We start from the raw sequence: 15100 nt of genomic DNA, 5'->3' as shown, positions 1-15100 counted from the left end.
GAAGTACGGTGAGAACTTAGTTGTGATTTGTTTTTTTGTACGCAATCCAAACGTAATTGCATCCAGATATACGTCCCACGTATCTGGTCTCTCACCCATTAATTTGCTTAAAGTTCTGAAAAAGTATTTGGCAAAACAAGAAAGAGTTTTTGTTAAATCAAAAGCAAAAAATATCAGCTAATGTTTGAAACCAATGCTTCCTGAAAATATTTTGGAATACCTTAATAATGACAATTCATGTTACTCATAAACAACACTTGAAGTCACAAAGGTAAAAACTAGTAAGATGCATTTTCCCAACCTTTGGATAGTCCCATTCATCCGCTCCACCAAGCCATTGGTTTGCGGATGATAAGGAGAGCATAAACTTCGTTCAATTGACAGTTTTGTGCAGACTCGCTTGTCGATCTGTTAATAAAGATTAACATGTAATAAAGCTAAAAAAGTGTACAGACAGTATAATAAGGAATGTGTTTGCAATTTAAGTATCATATTCTCTGTCCATTAAAGTCACTTATTTGATCAATCCAATTTACCACATTGACGAATTCCCTTCCTTGTTTAGTCAGGATTCTTTTCGGAGCCCCAAACTGATAAACGAATTTCAAAATGCTTGTGGTGACGTCCTCTGCACATTTGGATTTTAGCGGGTAGGCTTGTGACCACTTGGTAAAATAATCCACAAGGACACATATATATTTATGGTCACCAATTGTGTGTTGTTGTCACCAATTGCCCTATCAGGTCCATCCCCACCAGCTCAAATGGTTCCGTGACCTTAAAAAGAAGAGTAAAATTATATAACAAATAACGGAATGTGATTATTGTCTGTGGTGGTGGAATGCGTAGTTATGTTCACAAATGTCAGTAGTTAAACACTGGCTGTATCCTAACTTTACCATCATGTTGATCCTTGTGCTACAGGGAGACTAAAGTCAATTTAGAAATGAATCTGCCGAATTATGCAAATGTAAATGCCTGTGCATTTGCTCACTGGGTGCCAGTAAAATCAGATGGAAATTTAATGTCATATTTGATGACGTGAGGCTCTCAGATTAGAGTTCATATTTCTCTGACACATCTAGTGTTGCATTCAGAACATTCAGAAAAGCTAAACTAAACTAAAAAGGTAAACATTTGGCTTATCCAAATGAATGGAATATATCATAGTATACATACAGTATATTTCATTAATGAGCAACTTTGACTGTTGTGGTGGTGCATCTATTCTAGTTTGAGAACTATATGTTAAAAGAACAAACTATACTTACCTTTATGGGTGTATATTGCACTTGTTGTTTTATTACATTCTGACTGGCCTGGCATGTCACACACTCTGACACCTATAAAGACATAGACATCAAATAGTTGAAATCAACTGCCACAATCAATTGACACTCATCAAATATATTGTTCTGCATTAAAGATGGAATGAATTGACAAAAAAATAGAACAAAAAGATTTAAACCATCACTGTCAAAGAAAAAACACATATCTGCAAAAATCTGCATTTCTTAAAACTGAAACAGACTGATTACAATTTGCTACATTACTAACATGAAAAATTGCTTTTAAAACCATTTTAATTCAGTTGTATCTTATTAAGATACCTTACTGGATCTTAATTTGTGATGACCAGAGAATGAATAAATATGAACCTATTATCTACCTATATTAATAGAAAAAGAACAGTGTCACATTTGAGAAACCTGCAAGAGAACACAGCTTGTGAAATTTACTCACCCATTTATCAATGTCAGCTGACATTCCAGGCCAGAAGAGTCTCTTAGAAATTGCATCTCTTGTTTTTTTTGGCCAGTGTGAGCTCCGGTGGAACTTGCATGGAAATCGATGAATATTGTATTCGCTTCTTCAGCACCACAGACCACCTTTATTTTGACTGGCCTTGCTTGTCCTTTGCTTTGCTTGCTTGTCCTTTTATATAGTATAGCGATCCACCTAAAAATATCAAATGAAATAATTTTTATTAAAAATAAGCACTTCACACCAATACAGCAACAAAGACATACCCGGAGATAGTAACAAGGGCACTGTTTCCTGTTGCGAAGTGTATGTGGACGAATATTGTCAAGGTTTTTCTTCCTCTGTGCTAATCAAGAATCAGCAGCTGCCTGTGCAGTTCTGCAGCTGTCAGTCTTTATTGTGCCTTTTAGAAACATAACTGAGGCACAAGGTCCTCAATTGTTTATATACATATGAAAACAGACACACAGAAAGACACACGCATACGTACACATACACACCTATACACCTCAAAATGCATGTTCATAATACTTAAATAATAAGGGAGTAATTTTACAGCAGCCATCTATTCCTTTACATGCATGTCACACAATACTTACATGGTACACATACATACAATAATATATCATACCTTCAATAATTCACACTAAACAAAAGTATATTCATTATTGTATAATATAATTGTGACGCCCGCTCCGTCCGCTCCTCGTGTGTGCCACGCCCCCTGATTACCCACGTGTGCTTCCCTGATCGTCTCCAGCTTTGTCCATTTACTTTGCTTGGTCCTGTCTTATTTAAGTCCTGGTCTTACCTGTTTGCCTTGTCTGTCATTGATGTTAGTCTGCGTCCAATGTTCCCGGCTCCCCGAAGCCCGATTAAACCCTCGTTTACCCCGATTCCTGCCTGCCTGTCTATTTTGGATCACTCGCGCTCCCTGAGCGATCTTCAGTCCAGCCCGTCCTGCACTTCGCGTGACAATAATAACTATATTTCTCCTAAGGAAGAATTTAAGATAAGATCTTTATTGTCACTATTACAGAAAGAGTGAAAAAACAGTCCAGTGGCTCCCTGTGTAGCAACATAAGTTACAGTAGAGTAATAAACAAGAGAAATAAGAACAACACAAAAAGAGACAGACATCCTATTACAGTACGAGTGTCTGAGTGCAATGTGTACAATATGTCAGTCAAGGTAGTGTGTGCTTAATGACCTGCCCTATGCATAGTACTGCTTAGAAGACAGTCATTCAGGGGGGTGGATACTGTTTCACAGAAACAGTCATTCAGGGGGTGGGGGATAGGCGCATTTGGCTGCCTGTGGGTCAATCAATATGTTGCTCTGTTACTCTTTATCAGATTTTGATGTGCTGGCATGTTCTCCTCCAGGTTTGGTTCATTTGATTGCGAAACAGTACATCATTACGTTTAATCAGGTATTTTTGGTTGTATTTTAACAAATACTGCACATAGGATTGCTACACTGAAATATAGTAATCAAGAATGAAAACGAGGTGGTCACATTTATTTTTTTCACGTTCACGTTCACACCTTGTAGTCTTAATTGATTAACAGGTTTACTTTAAAATAGTTATAGGGAGATGTATTTTAGTCACGCGAGTTGTGCGCACCAGTCACGGGCGAATGCGCATGTGACAAAGTCTGGAGCGCACATTATGATGGTTGCGCATATAATAAGAAAAAAAGATGTAGAAAGGTACTTCGCACACAAAACGTCCGGAGGCATGTTTGGCTCAGCAAGTTAAACCTCAGTGCTCATGATCGGAAAGTCGCTGGTTCAAATCTACTCTCGGCATGTTTTCGGGTCCTTAAACAAGGCCTTTACGTCCCCTAGGTACTACAGCAGAAAGCCGTCTTTTGCTCTCAGAGCGCAAAATGGGGGAGGTGAAAAGAGAATTTCCCTAAATATCAAGTATAACAAAGTATTCGGCGCCACTTTACAATAAGGCTACCCTTATAAAGGGGTTATGGATTGTTTATAAGCAGGTTATAAATTAGGTTGTACCACTTCGTAAATCATTAATAGACAATTATAAACAAGTTATACCACAGTTTTCAATGCATTCCTACCAATTATAAGTGGTGAAGGGGGCCTTATTGTAAAGTGGTACCAAATATTCTAAGAATAACATTTAAATACGAATCGATAAAAATCAGCACGCAATACTAAATCTTTTTGGACATTAATGTTGCTGCCAAATAGGCCTACCATATAAATCGCTTGGACCCCTAAAAATCACTCAGCTCTAAGGTCATAATCCACATATGCCTCAATTAAAAATTATTTATGGTTGTACATAATGAAATTCTGACTAAATACCAATTTACATGGTCCACTACTGTGTTTGCATCAGACATCTCACGATAAATCATAAGTTTGATCAGATGTTACTTGAGTCGACATATGACTGCATTTTTATTTTCAGTTAGCCTTAAAATTCCAGTGAGGTCTGTATAAATTAAGCAATATACAGAAATGTAATATCCACTAATTGTGTGAGTCATTAATTGATATTTAATTCTGTATTTTTAATGTTTAACCTAAACATAATGCCACACTACACTGGATATTGCAGAATAGAAGACCTTACTTGGAAGGGGAGCAGCCTCCCCCCACCCCCAGAAAGCTCGGGAAATTACAGTCATGATGTAAAGATTCTAACATATGCTTAAATGACTGTTAAGGCCCCTTAGTTTTTTCCTTTATTATTTTCACAACATCTGTGCAAACCAAATAAGAATTACATTGCGTACGTTGTACAAGAACGGCACTAAATAGCTTGAATCTTGAATCCCATAAAATAGTGAAATACCCCAACATTGATTTTAGCCTCTGTGTCAGACCCCAGGGGCCCTTTTCTTAATTGGCATTAGGTTTAATTAGGATTAGTTTGAATGAATGATATAGGGTGGTGTCACGATCGGCAGAAGCGAGAGCGGCGATCGTGCGGGCAAGGAGCAGGCAAGGCAAACAGAGTACGGGGTATACGGGGATTTAATAAAGGCACAGGCAGGACGGGACATAGGCATCGACAACATCAATGACGGACAAAGGACTCGGGTAAGACACGGACTGAAATACACAGGACTGATTGAAAATAAGCAGACACAGCTGGCTACAATCCGGGAAACACACGTGGGTAAGCAGGGGGCGTGGCACACAGGAGGAGCCGACGAGCAGGGCATGACAGGGTGGTACTGTGAAAGCAGGTAGACTCCAGCTTAATTTATTTTATATATATTTTATTTCCTTGAATTGGGTATACTTTACAAAAAAAAATCATCAGTTTAAATTTATCCCAAAAACGTGAGTGCAAATTGTTGCATCATTTATTTGAGTAAATTCTATAGGTTAAAGTAAATCCTATAGGTTAGTTTTTTCAGTGTACTGCCTGTCTCTTTTGTGTTTGGGTTACGCTCTTTCAAGGATTCAAGAAAGATTCTGAAAGGATTTGTCAATATATGTTTGTTTAAAAATAAAACTATATTTATGAAAAAGAAAAATAAACAGTAGCACTTACAAACAAAAACGAAACACAATTATACAAAATGGCTTGAAAAATGTATGAAGTCATAGTCTCTCAGACAGATTGGGTGCAGAACTGGATTAATAATAAGAATTGCAGCTCCCCCCCCCCCCCCCGCATATGTGTTCCTGTGATCAGCCAGCATTTTTATTTTAGTCATAGAAGTCCCATAAAAAAATGAATCCGTTAGAGTAAGGAAAGAAAAGCTGAATAAAAAACCTAAATAAATACTAATAAGATAAATGAATAGAAAGAAATGCTGTGTTGTTTTTGCTTTTACCCTAAAGGCTGAGCTGTCACTCTGCTGACTGTAGGTGGATCTTGCTGTCGGAACACAACCCCCTCAGACGAAATGAGTGGCAAAACACGCTGCAACATGCCTGCTTTTAGTCTGGGACACTGATGAAACAAATTATTATCTGCTTATTAAATTAAAAGCAGTTGGAGTCAACAGGGATTCATACAACTTACCAAATTACTAATGGATCAATGACATGATTTGTGGCCAGGAATCGGATTTCCTGACAATTATTTGTGTACTGTGCACACGCTCCTTATTTGGCATGTCATTGCATTTGGACTGCACCCTCACTGTCCAGCCACTTTCCATTTAGATTTTAAATGAACTGTATAGAGCACGTTAAATATCTGCAGTATTCTTTATTTTTATGTCTATTTTTATTATTTTATTACATTTAATTCCTTTAACTTACTTACTGTACCATCCTCAATGTTACAACGTGCAGGACACAGACCAGGGAAGCAGAAGGATATGCGGACCTGGGTAACATGGGTTTTAATGGACCTGCCTCATGCCCATTGCTTCCGGGATAGGCTCCGGACCCCCCCGCGACCCAGTAGGATAAGCGGTTTGGAAAATGGATGGATGGATGGATGGATGGATGGATTGGTTATAATGGGCACACAGAGAGGCATACGAAACAACAGCGTCGAAACAATACAATGGCAGAACTAGAGAAACATACTCCGACGTGGACGTAAATACATAGAACTAATGAAAACAACTCGAAGCAGCTGATCCCACGGGATTCCACTCGAGGTTACTGAGGGGGGCGTGGCACACAGGAGGGTCAGGTGAGCAAGGTGTGACACTCAAATTGTTTGTGCTGTGCACCAGAACTCAAGGAACACACATTTCCTTCCTTTACGTTGCATATTATGTTGATGTATATAAAACACAAGAAAACCTTTGAAATTGAAATGACTTAGACGTAGCTGACTTTGACACTGGGGATATTTGTTGATGAATTTAAAGTGACCAGGACACCAATGGATACTCTGGTGGTACGTGAACAAGATGGTACTAGTATTTTTATATTATTACAACTTTTATTTGCTCAGAAATGACAACGGCAAAACGATGTTTCGGAAGCTGGATTCCGAATAGCTCATTCCATTTTAGACATGTTTTGATGCCAAACCAGTTGATTGACAGGTTGGTTGTTCAAAAAAAAGCAAAAGCAGTATTGAAAATCATTGTCTTATTCTTATATTTTTATTTGTATTAATATTATTTTTTTTTTTATTCAAAATGTATTTTCTTATTTTATAGAGATTTATCTAATTGATGGCACTCCTATGCCAAGGAACGTGTTCTTTGTAAATCCAGATTTAGGCTTTGCCTACAGGCAGATCATACCTGGCACCTGTTCTGCCCAAATACAGTAAAGGGGTCGAGGGAAAATTAACACAATATGTAAACAGTTTTTTTTTTTCTTTTTTGCTTCTTATCCTTGGGTCTGATCACATATGACTATAGTATACTTTATGTACTTTTTAAATATTTCTATATTATTGGTAATTATTTTGTGAACATTATTCTGCTACCCTTCTGCCTTGCTTGTTGCACAGTCTGAAGTAGTGGCAATTTCATTTCATGCTGGTGTACGACTACATTCATATTGTGATGCTCCTCGTGTGTGCCATGCCCCCTAATTACCCACGAGTGATTTCCTGATCGTGCCCAGTCGTGTCTTGTTTTCCGCTCCCTTGTTCCGTGTATTTAAGTCCCTGTTTTGCATTAACCCCTTGTCTGTCATTGAAAGTGTTGCGTGATACCTGTGCCTGTACCTTGTTTCCTGTCTCGATCTCTCCATTAAACCCTGTTCGTCCCGCATCTTGCCTGCGACTTGCTTTTACTGCTCTTCGAGCCGCACCAACCACGCTCCCTCAGCGCACCCGTCCTTCCGAGCGTGACACATATATGTGACTAATAAAAATCTTTAATCTGGAACTATTACTAAATCTTTCGCAGAGGGAAATTAATTTTAGTGGAAGTCACTTTTCAGTGAATTTCACCTTAACCTTCGCAAAACGTGTCAGTCCCACACCATGATACCACTTCTGCACAGTAGAACATCATTATTTTGCATTGTTTCACATAATATTATTGTTAAATTTAACACTTTAAAGAGTGTAGCGAGTGTTATTTTTACAGTGATTAACTTTTTAAACTCTTATAGCATCCAGTTGACACCATAGATTGTTATCACATTGTGACTCCACTCCTTCCCAGAGTGCCAGCAGATATGGGCGACACGTAGTTACAAATTTGATGGCTCTTATCTTCTGCCCAGTAGTATGACCTTGGAGTTCCGGTGGCTGCAGTTTCAGTACCACAGTTTTCGGACCGTAATTTTAGAACCCTGTTTTTACACAATAGTGCCATCTAACAAATGGATGACCTCCTACAGTAGTGTAGACTGCAGTTTCCGGACCACGATTCCAGGGCCTCAGTCTTACACAATAGCGCCATCTAGAGCCAATACGCCAGGACAGATTTGTGTAAAAAAGCTAAAATGTTACTATAATAGATGAATGTAGGATTCTACAGTTCTGCGTTCTAAATATAATAATTTTTGGTACCGGGTGATACTTTTGTAATTTAATCTTTCTCAGTCAGTTTTATATTACACCAAATCCCAACAATTTGACTAAAGTAGTTGACCTGACCAACTACAAAATATGCATCTACAGTAAAGGCGTTGAGAGTTATTTGGATAATGTGCTGGCTTTTGTCTTATATGAATGGCCACAAGACAAAAAATGATTTAATAGAAATGTATTTATTTATTTATTACATAAAACAAACTACAACAAGCAATGGAGAAACGATGAGGGTGAAAAGCAGGTAGGAAAAGTGAGGGCGTAATACGTGTGTGTGTGAGTGCGCGTGGTGTGCGTGTGAGTGCGCGTGGTGTGCGTGTGAGTGCGCGTGATGTGCGTGTGAGTGCGCGTGGTGTGCGTTTGAGTGCGCGTGATGTGCGTGTGAGTGCGCGTGGTGTGCGTTTGAGTGCGCGTGATGCGCGTGTGAGTGCGTGTGGTGTATGTGTGAGTGCACGTGATGTGCGTGTGAGTGCGCGTGGTGTGCGTTTGAGTGCGCGTGATGTGCGTGTGAGTGCGCGTGGTGTGCGTTTGAGTGCGCGTGATGCGCGTGTGGTGTATGTGTGAGTGCAAGTGGTGTGCGTTTGAGTCTGCGTGGTGTGTGTGTGAGTGCGCATGGTGTGCGTGTGAGTGCGCGTGGTGTGCGTGTGAGTGCGCGTGATGTGCGTGTGAGTGCGCGTGGTGTGCGTTTGAGTGCGCGTGATGCGCGTGTGAGTGCGTGTGGTGTATGTGTGAGTGCGCGTGTTGTGCGTGTGAGTGCGCGTGGTTTGCGTGTGAGTGCCTGTGGTGTGTGTGTGCCCATGGCAGAGTATGCATGTGTTTGCTCTTAGCAGAGTACATCTTGTGTGTGTTTGAGGCAGAGTACAGGTGAGTGTTTCCTATACAAGTGTATGCATAAGGTGGGGTAAGGGCAGTATTGATACTTTGGCTTTTTTCCCTCGTCATTTTAAACAGTGCTGCCTAACCAGTAAATATGGTGTGAAGGTTAGTATTATTAGTAAACTGTTGATATTATTAGATGTATATTTGCATAGCATGATATGGTATTTCCTTTGATTTTCTTTAATCCACCATAATAGTGTTGAATAGGGCAAGAGTATAAAACTTGTCTTGTTAGTTTTTATTACTACATGTTCTTGCATGATGCTCTCGTTTTACACTGAAGTGTGAAAACAACTTTCCTGTTGCCATTCGGCATGTAATACCCATCATCTGCTGTGCCTGGTAGTCGACCTACTGTAGCCTTGAAACAAAACTCAACCCCACCCTTAAAATTTATTATACCACTCCAAAGACAAGTTTAAGAAATTCTTCTCTGATTCAGAGCCAACATTTGAAAAAATTAATTTTTAATTCATTTTTAATTCAGATGAGTTGTTCAGATTGCATGAACAGCCACAGCAGTTCAAATTGTATTACAAAGAGCAAACATCCAGTAAAGTGAGTGTTTGGCAGAGTCTTCTTCATTACGGTGAATAATGTAAATCACGGCGGCTGTTAGGTTATATGCCTAATTCAAGCTAATGAAAGTGATTCAGTCGGTTTAATTAAACATGGGGACATTCAGTGAAATTAACTCAACTATATTATGGTTTCAGAACACATACAAAGAATGTCATTTTCAGAATATTCTATTTGTGTGGAACTACTATCCATGATTCAGTAAGAATTATGCATGAAAACTAATACATTTACATTCCATTAACATAATGTAAATAATTCCAACATGTAAGGATGTATGGATGTTTGTTTTATTTACAGAGACCAAGTGAAAAGACATAATTTAGATCCACATAAAGGAGACTTATCATCCATCTTCCAGGTGTGCATTTATTACTGAAATATATTTAAAAGTAGTATACACATACAGGGAGGTACAATTAGTAGTTTGTCCTGTCAAAGGAAAGACACGCTATATGGACAAATGTATTGGGACACCTGGCAGAGAGAGAGATGCAATACCGCTTTCGTCAAAATGACAGGTCGGGTCAAAGGTCACGTTCAAAAGTTCAGTGGGCGGAGCTTATGTTGTAGTGGGTTGAGCTTGGTTGTGTAACTGACGCAATAGCATGTGGATTTAATTATTTATTTAAATATTTTTTTTCGTCTTCTTCCCCGGGGGTTGGTTGTGTAACTGCTGCAATGGTATTTGGATTTAATTATTTATTTATTATTTTAAATGATTGTGGCTTAGGGGGCATGGGTTGGTTGTGTTAGTGCTGCAATGGTATTTGGATTTAATTATTTATTATTTTAAATGCTTATTTTAAATGTTTATTATTTTAAAATGATATTGAGGAGAGTGCTTATGAGTGTGTATTATTTTAAAAATGATATTGATGAGAGTGCTTATGAGCGTGTGTTATTTGAATAAGTTATTATTATTATTATTTTGTGGTGCGCGGGCGGGAGTGAGCGTGGCTGGGTTACCTGATGGAGCGCGAGCGTACGGTGTGCGGTAGCGTGGTAAGGTCCCCGGGCTTCGGAGAATCAGCAAAGGACTTATTCACATACTGGTGCGGTAGCGCGGAAAGGTCCGCACGGCTTTGGATAATCCTCGGAGAGAGCGATGCGGGAGAGCTGAGAGGCGTGCTGCTGCGCGAGTCTGAGAGAAACTGTGAGAGACTGTGGGATAAAATGGTAAAGTTGGAGCAAAGAATGAGAGGAGGAGGTGCAGGGTCTATCGTCCAATAAAAACGCTCGGCGCTAGTTTTGACCGTGTGTTTTTTCCTCACGCAAGCGTTTGTATCACATCGGCGTATGGCGCCAATTTGTAAAGGTCATAAGTCGAGACATACATCGAGTCTGTCAATTTGTCCGCCAGTAAATTCTGCAGGGCCGTGCCACCTGGCCATCGAGGCGCCCCCCTACCCGGCCACGCGGGCCATACATCGAGTCTGACACTTTTGCCCTCCAGTAAATTCTGTTTAAAGTTTTGTTTTCACATACGTCCCAAATTACAGATAATTTTCTTACACAGGCACGAGTAGCATCATCAAGGCCGTACCACCTGGTCATACATCAAGTCTGACAATTTCCCCGCCAGTAAATTCTGTTTATAGTTTTGTTTGTCATACATGACCGTGCAGATATGGGGTGACAGAGACAATTAAATTGTATTGCGGCGAGCGGGGGGGCCTATTCCTCCTAGGGCAGAGGCACAAGTATCTTCGAGGTCTTACCCTTCCTGCCAGCCAAAGAGGTTCATCCAGGCCTTACCCGGTGAGTATATTATTTCTTTTATTCGCGTGATAAAAATGCTAATTAATTAAATTAAATTAAATTAAATTAAAAATAACATTCTAATAATAGGTATTCTCTGTTTTTTCTATGTACAAGAGAGAGAGACTGCGCTGACCGGTCAAGAGAAAATCTACAAGAGACCTGAATCAGCAGTGTTATAAAGCACATAGCCAACGCTAATTAATAAAGAATTTAAGCATAATAGCCCAGACGTACCATGGCCTATAGCTGGTAGAAACGGAGCTATCCTACGGCCTACAAGATAAAAGCATATGGCACCAAATTGGAATCAGTAGTCTTTAAAAGAATAAATGGACTAGCAACTGTCTCTGGGGGAGCAGCCCCGGTTAGGTACTATTAAGCAGCATTTAGTGACATGCATCAAAACACATTTTTTAAAACTTTGACAGAATAAAGTCTTAGTTATTTTAATAAATACGTTTTTCAGTAAATGTTTATTCACACGCATGCGGACAAACACACACCCCGGAGGTCAAACTAAAAAAAAGTTGATACAAACTACAGTTGTATCGGACACGCACACAAAAACACAAAAGAGTTTGCTCAATCAAAAAACACCAAACATATATAGTTCACGTTTTTTATTAAAATGTATAAGGATTGTTTTGATTTAAATTAATATGAGTGGAATATAAGTCATTTACGCAACAGGATTTGAGGAAGAACCTAAATAGCAGCTAGAAATGACCGACCAGGCAGGCAGAAGTCTGCTTTTCTTATCTCACAAGTCATGGAAGGGTGGGAGGGGGGCCACATAAGTGTGGGGTAGGAACTGTGGAATCAGGCAGGGGTGTAAGAATTTAGGATATAGTCTTGTTATTTTAAAGAAGGTGTACATGATTATTTAATTATATTTAAAGAAGGTGTACATGATTATTTAATTATATTTAATAGGAACCAGTAAGCTGCATATACACACTGTGAAATGACTGGTTGGTTTTTTAGTCCTGCTCTCTGTTTAGTGTGTGTGTGTGTGTGTGTGTGTGTGTGTGTGTGTGTGTGTGTGTGTGTGTGTGGCACATGCATTCGTTTGTCCGTCCGTCTGTCTGTGGTCAGTGTTAGTTGTGAACTGTGTGCTTGGTTTTTTAGTCCTGCTCTCTGTTTAGCCTAGTTCCTTAGTTGTGTTACTTAATGATTTCTTTAGTTCAATCTTATTTCTCCCAGCTAGTTTCGGACCCCTCACGGCCTTTTTGTTTAGTATTTTACCCCAGGGTGCTCTGTTTTTCTTTAATAAACCCCATTTTCGTCTTGGAGCTGCTAGTGGATCATCACCTTTTCCTGTCTGTGCCATAAAAGATTAGCCTTTTCAGAAAGTATAGGCAGTGCTGTGCTTTGCCTACTACCACTTAGACGTTTTTTTGTTGCAAGCACAGGTCACAGACCTGTCTTCAAATTTTATATTGCAAGTTTAGTGACAAACACCGAAAATAATTGCCAGGTCACAAGCACAGACCCCCTCTAGCCTTTAAGACAAGGGGGGCAAATAAATAATCCAAGTGTGCAGAAAATCAATAAAATGAAAATTAGACACAAACTAATTCAACTCAAGAAAGAAAATATTATTAAGCTAAGAGAAGTAGAGTTTTTAAGTTTACCATTCATGTAGTACTGGAGACTCACTCAGACCATAGAATCATACAGAATAGCATTAAAGACACAATTTAGTAATTTAAGCATCCAAAATGAGTAAAAGAGGGGCAGGGCGACTGCTCATTTGTACTACTCCCTGTATACTTTCTCATAATGCTACACCATGGGGTTCCTACAACAGGCCTTGAAGAAACCTCTGTCCGGGACAGGTTACTTGTCATACAGGTGGACCACAGGCATCATCAATAATGAGATAAATACCTATTTCATTAAATGATTTAAAAAATAATACTTGAATATTCTAATGTAATTCAACATGTACCGGCAAGAAACCTTCATCATACAACACAATGTTTTAAGCAGCAGACATGCTTTAATCACAGGACTTGTTCACCATGTCACATTAGGCAAACAGTCTTGTCCTGACAAACTGCAACTACTGTACAAGAGACGTATCCAAGGAACGGTCATATATAACATGCCTTCAGAAATTCATGACACACTGTCTGATATTGCAATACAGTTCATAAAAATGCCTAGGGGGAAGCTAAAACAAAAGGAAGATGACACTTCACGATTCTAATACACATATCACTTAATTTCAGAGTACCGCAATTCACATAACTTCTACTATAAGAATCCCACACCGACATGCCAGTTAAAATCAGGCTCAGACGACGCTTCTAGCTGCAGAAGAAAAATACATTTGTGACCAACTTAAATTCGGCCTCAATGTCTGCCTCTTAAAACGCGACGCTTCATTCCCAATATATTTGTCTAGATACAAATAGATTTCAAAATGCTGTCGATTTGCTGAGCAATACATGATCTGTCTATACATATCCAGGCGACGGCTTTTTGTTCCGCTGATACAATCATGTTACCTTGTTAGCTTTGACATGTGGTGACATTTCAGTGACATTGTTTTAAAATACTCTACAGTAAAATAGAACAAGTGTAAGGTGATTAGAGGCTACTTGAATAAAATTAAAGAATGTCGACAAAACAGAATGAGCCTTTAAATGTTTTACGTTAGAGAAAAGCGTCTATGTTTGTATGTTAAACACCTGTTGGCATAAGCGCATGCAGTTTACGACCGTATGCTTCTCCATCACCTATCAAACACTAGGCCGACGGTGCTTAGACAACCACACATAACATGCAAACCAGAAAAATATGCACATGCTTCTTGTGGATTTCAATAGTTTTGTACGTTTATTTTTTATTTATTTAAATGTCGATTAGGTTTTCTTCTAAACCGTGTATTTACTGAATGAAAAATACAGCAAGCTTTAAGACCAGCTAAAGATGTTATTGCTAGCCAGCTCCCTCCTGGCGTTGACCGCAGCATTAAGAGCAAATATACACGAACCTGGCTAAAGTGTCTCGGGGATAGTTAGCCGCATCTTAAAAACGTAAGAGCCCCACTGTTCGCAGCGTTACATCAGCTAGCAGCTCGCGCCACACCGCACACTCCCTCGCGCTCAGTGCCATTGACGTGTCCGACATATTACCGCCTCCATTTCCCTTACTAACCGATAGGTGGTAAAGTAAGAAAATGAAACTTCGCTCACTTTTCGCTCAGAAATCTCACTGCAAAGTGGATGACGACTGGTTCTGTTGAATTAGGACTAAGTTTCATTAAGTGTGACAGATGGTGCAGCTCAGTTACCGGTGTTAACATGGCATCCTCAGTAAGCATCTCAAATCAGGCACCCGGATGCTATAAGCATAGGCCTTGGGGGTCACCTTGTAGGGAAGTCAACATTTACTGAAAAGCCATCTTTATTAAAAAATAACTAAGCCTTTATTCTTTAAAGTCTTTAACGTGTTTTAATGCGACTGCTAAATGTAGTTTACTAGCTCCTACTGTTATAAATTAAATGCTATTAATCAGCTGCACTCGTAGTTACAGCTTTCTCTGGACCTGACCCTACACTGGGTACATGCATGGGGAGCATTGCTGACATAAGGATCTAATGCCTAGGTGTCGAGTCTCACGGTTAAAACTCCCAGTCCCCGTGTGGCTCAGGG

Source organism: Brienomyrus brachyistius, unplaced genomic scaffold (genome assembly GCF_023856365.1).
Source record: "Brienomyrus brachyistius isolate T26 unplaced genomic scaffold, BBRACH_0.4 scaffold33, whole genome shotgun sequence".
Taxonomy (NCBI): Eukaryota; Metazoa; Chordata; class Actinopteri; order Osteoglossiformes; family Mormyridae; genus Brienomyrus; species Brienomyrus brachyistius.
This window is presented reverse-complemented; position numbering follows the sequence as displayed.